Consider the following 4,837-nt stretch of genomic DNA (forward strand, 5'->3'; position numbering starts at 1 on the left):
GTTGCACATGGGCGCAAGGTGCACCCCGAGCGCAACTACAGACGCCGCAACAGACATGCAACTAGTGGGGGTTCTTTTTATAAATTTTCACATTCGGTTACTAGCGTGCCTTTTATTTTTCTAAAAAGATCACTTGCAAATTTAAAAAGTAGGAAATAAATAAATAACATATAAAATATAAAATATCTAAAAAAGAACATTATCACACCCTAGTCACACGGCACACCTAATAATAGAAGACGCATATCATAATTTTCTATTATTTCTTAAATAAAATCATGGTTTCCGGGGTTTCCAAAAGGAAAATCAGACTTTCCTCGGAATGACGATTTTGTTTTGGAAAGCTCTCGATGTTGCTGGGTGACATGTATCGGCCCTGCCATCACCAGCCGCTGCTTGCAAGATCCAACGGCCATCGACGGTGCGGCGACATGTCCCGTGCCGCACAACACCCCTAGCGAACAGCGAACAGAGGCACAGAGGCACAGAGGGAGGCTGTACGTACGTACTCATCTCTGTGGGCGAGTTCTTTCCTCTCTCTGGACCGGAGTGAAAGCTTCCAATCAATCCATGGCTAGTTGTCTCGTCCCTCTGGCCGTTCTTCTGCTCATCGGTAGATCTCTTGTGCTTACAAGTTAAATCGTAGTAGTATGTTTCTTTTCAATCGAGTTGGTTTGGCAGGCTGCTTAATTTGGTTCTTGCAGCGGCGGCACCGGGCGCGGCGGCGTTCCGGACGGGCAACACGACGGCCATCCACATCGGCAACACCAAGGCCTGCATCGCCGGCTACGGGGGGCTCCAGGATCCGGGCCTCTCGTACAAGCTCTGCATCCCCACCTGGGTCGCCTTCACCCCCAACGGCACCCTCTTCGGCGAGGCCGCCTTGAACCACGCCGCCGTCAGCCCCGGAACGGCCGTCTCCGGCTTCAAACGCGTCCTCGGCTCCAAGTATCAGTCTCCCTTGGTTGCTTTCCTCCTCTCGTCTGCCGACGTCGACGGTATTAATTCAAGTGTTATCTGTCTGGTTTGCAGGATTTTTGAGGATGTGGTGAAGAGAGAGACGGAGCTAGTGCCGTACAAGCTCGTCGAGTTCCCGGATGGAAGATGCGCTATCGAGATCCAGAGCGAGGAAGGCGGCGCCAAGGTTTTCCCCGCCGACGAAGTCGCCGGAATTCTCGTATCCAAGCTGAAGCGGATGGCGGAGGCGCACCTGGGCCAGATCAGGAACGTTCTACTCACCGTCCCCTGGCACTCGAGGGACTACCAAAGGCACCTTCTCGCAACGGCCGCACGGCTCGAGGGCGGCTTCTCCGCCGCGAGGTACGTCGACGAGCATGTCGCGGTGGCCGCGGCGCACGGCCATCACGAGAAGGCGCGCGAAGGCAAGGTCATCCTCGTCTTCCACATGGGCGGCCGCACGACCCACGCCACCATGTTCAAGTTTTAGGACGGCACGGCTCGTCTCCTTGAAGGGCGCCACGACGTTCACCTGGGCGGCGACGACTTAACCGGCCGGCTCGTGGACCACTTCGTCAAGCTTATCAGGGAGAAGCACCGCCGGGACCTCCGCTGGGGCGACGGCGCGCTCCGGGAGCTGAGAGCGGCGTGCGAGAGGGCCAAGAAGGCACTGACCTACTGGGATACCACGCTTGTGAAGGTCCAGTCGATCTTGGACGGCGCAGATTTCTTCGAGCCGGCTGACGAGGGCCGAGTTCGAGGAGCTCAACGGTGATCTGATGGCGAGAGCCATGAGCATGGTGGACCTGCTGGTGACGTGGCGGTGGTGGCACCCTCCCGGCCGGTGGGACGGCATCGACGAGATCATCCTCGTCGGCGGCAGCGTGAGAATCCCCGAGATTCTTGAGCTTTTCAGGGACTATTTCCATGGCCGGGAACCAATTGTGGAGGAAGAAGCGGCGATTCGCGGCGCTGCTCTGCTCTCCCGTCCCGAGTATGCAATGTTCACATACGATAACTACGATAGTTACTACTGCCGTGGAAGTCCTTTGCAGGCGTCTGAAAATAAAATTGGATAGATCATAAGGTTTTGAGTCTTGCGGTGCTGCAAATGAAATTGTACGTGCTACTACTTTGTTATCGTCATCTTTTCTTTTGGGTGAGACGATCTGGGGCATGGAGTTTCTGGATGCGAGCACCCGCGCGAGTGAACAGTATCTGCTTGGCGACAAACATTGTTGAATGTTTTACCAACATGCAAAATATTGTACAGTTTGTCTAATTCACATCTAGATATTTTCTAAGGATGTCACATCTAACCTCTCACAAATAAGGCAACAAAAAAGAACAAAAAAAAGCTGGGACAAAAAAAATAGACCACAAACATAGTGAAGATCAGGTTAGATGTGACATAACTATGTCACATCTAGATGTGTCCTAGACAAACCCAATATTGTAATGAGAAAACATTTGTGGAGGTCTGGAAAAGAAATCGAAAACGAAGTTCTGAAAAGGGCAATTCTTTTTTTTTTTGAGGATGAAAAGGGCAATTCTTGAAAGTATTTTGGAACATTGATTTTGGGTTTTTTATTCAGGCCTGCATGAATGTTTTTTCCTCATGAAACTTTGTATTTAGTTGGTAAGACATTCGATGATGTTTATCACACACAAAAAAAAATCTATTTTTTCACAATTTTCTGTTCTTCCCAGGTTCATACGCACCCAGGAGCAGAACAACACTTGCGGAAAATCTGTGTCTTGTTTTGCTTTTCATTCTATATATAAGCACCGGAAATGAATTACAATATTTAAACTTCAAGTTATCGAATTATCCACCTTGGATACGGAAGCACGCGTGATAAATAAATATCTAAAAGCATGAACTAATCAGATGCGCCAAAACATGCTCAGAGACGGTAACACTACTCCGGGGCCAGATACGCAGATAAGTTTTTCCAGAGATAAATGAAGTACTTAAGTTCTTTCCTTTTTTGAACTATGGATGAAGTACTTAAGTTCTAAGAATGATAATTTATTGTACGACATGGTAGGAGTATGGTCTATATCAACTGAAGAAGAAAGAAAGTGTACGACGTGGCTTGTTCGTGCGGTAGGTGCGCGTACTGCAGCAATCCACCAACAAGGGTAGCGAGCTGCTGTGCTGAGTGCAGTACGCATACATCTTGGGCTGTTGTACTACTAGTGGTAGTAGTAACGGAACAGGTGAGCGTTTGTGGACTCCAGTTGCACTGCGGCAGCTTCTTGCTAGTACTACTCCTGTACTTGTGTACTGCCACTTCAGTGAAGAGGAGCAACCTTTCACTGCATATAAATATAGATCTTTCCTGCGATGATGGTGGCATGGGCGTCGGCAGCAATCAGCATCAGGTGAGGTGGTGAGCATACGAACAAGTGTTAGAGAGAGATGATTTTGTGAGTGGAGAGGGGAGAGGAGACAGGGATGGAGCAGAGCAAGGGATGGGGCAAGCAACAAACCTCACTTCCTTCCACTCAGCATCACCTGATTAGTATGGTTTATGAGAAGAGCGAGAGAGTTGTGAGAGATGGGAGCTTCTGTAGTAGTTGTTGTTGCTCCCTCCCTGCACTGCCTCTTCCCTGGCTCCCCTCCGATCTCTATCTCCCTCTCCCTCTCCTTCTCTTGCAGTCTTGCTATTTTCTGTCCCTGTTATCGGTGGCTCCCATTCTTCTGCTTATTCTTCAGTTTTGCAGGCTCCTTTGTTTGTTCCTGCTCAACTTCTCTTTTACCTGCTCTGACGACGCCATTGCACTTGCATTGCTTCCATTCCACAAGTCGCCGAAAGCTGGTAACTACCTTTACCAATTTTCTTCCCTGTTTTCTTGTTTCTCATCCATCATTGTTCATAATCTTACACGCTTATTACTCTAGTTTCGTTCAGATAAATGCTTCGAACATGTTCATTGCTCAGATACAGGGAGGAGGCCGGCAAGCTAAGCTGCTAAGGGGAGTACAATCTTTCTCGTTGCGCTTCCACTCCAGCGTCCTCTTCCTCCAACAAGCTCGTTGACACATGCCTCTACGGTTGCGACAATAATATACCATGGCGGCATCTTTGGAGGAGTCCCCATGTATGCCATATGAAATGTTCGAAAGGGGCGCAATCGTCAGACTTTTCTGTTGGACCTCCTTCGACACTTGAAGGTGTCAATGCATAAGTCGGTGACTGCTAGCAGAACTCTCATCAATGCAGAGATTTTTCGTTCGGTTTTTCTTGTACATCAACTCTGTTTTTTCATCTGCTGTTCAAAAAGCGAGAAAAAAGAGTTGGGAACCGTTCACCAGAAAGAAAGAATGAGCATGCATTCAACAAATTTACTTCAGCAATGCGATCGAAATGAACAGCTGAATGAGGAAAGGTAAACAAAAAGCTATAAACATAAGAGCACACGACCGCTGCCCTGGAACTGGCAATGGCTTCATATACCATGCACAGGCAAAATGGTGCTTCGTGTTTCAGTATTGTCAGTCGATCCTTCATCAGTATTCATGGTACAATAACTGTAGCTGAGCAAAGGAATACACACAGGTAGGTACAGATGATATATTAGGATTTAGGAGAATTTATCCCAGAGAACATGGCAACAACAACACAGCCAAAGCCAATGTGCCGTCTATTTTGGTGAAAAGAAACACGCAATCAATGTCAGTGTGCAAGGCTGAATTCAGACTTCCATTCTACCTGACATTCATAACTCATATGGAGCGTGTTTTATATCATTTCAGGAATACCAATAATAATAATATTCATACCCGTATCTGACATTAGATGATGAATCACTGAGACGAAAAGAAAACTACTGCTACCTTCATCAGTCTTCACAGTAAAAGAAGAAATTCCTT

The 4,837-nt window shown here is 47.8% G+C and overlaps 1 long non-coding RNA gene and 1 pseudogene across 1 annotated transcript; both read left to right on the plus strand.

Annotated features, from left to right (window-relative positions):
• Window positions 1–491: 491 nt before the first annotated feature.
• LOC123167732 (luminal-binding protein-like) lies at window positions 492–2,055 on the plus strand (annotated as a pseudogene).
• A 1,275-nt stretch (window positions 2,056–3,330) lies between these two features.
• LOC123169842 (uncharacterized) lies at window positions 3,331–4,317 on the plus strand. The gene is made up of 2 exons (XR_006484962.1): window positions 3,331–3,782; window positions 3,866–4,317. It is a non-coding gene; the product is annotated as an uncharacterized lncRNA (long non-coding RNA).
• Window positions 4,318–4,837: the final 520 nt, after the last annotated feature.

This window comes from Triticum aestivum, chromosome 7D (assembly GCF_018294505.1).
Source record: "Triticum aestivum cultivar Chinese Spring chromosome 7D, IWGSC CS RefSeq v2.1, whole genome shotgun sequence".
Classification (NCBI taxonomy): Eukaryota; Viridiplantae; Streptophyta; class Magnoliopsida; order Poales; family Poaceae; genus Triticum; species Triticum aestivum.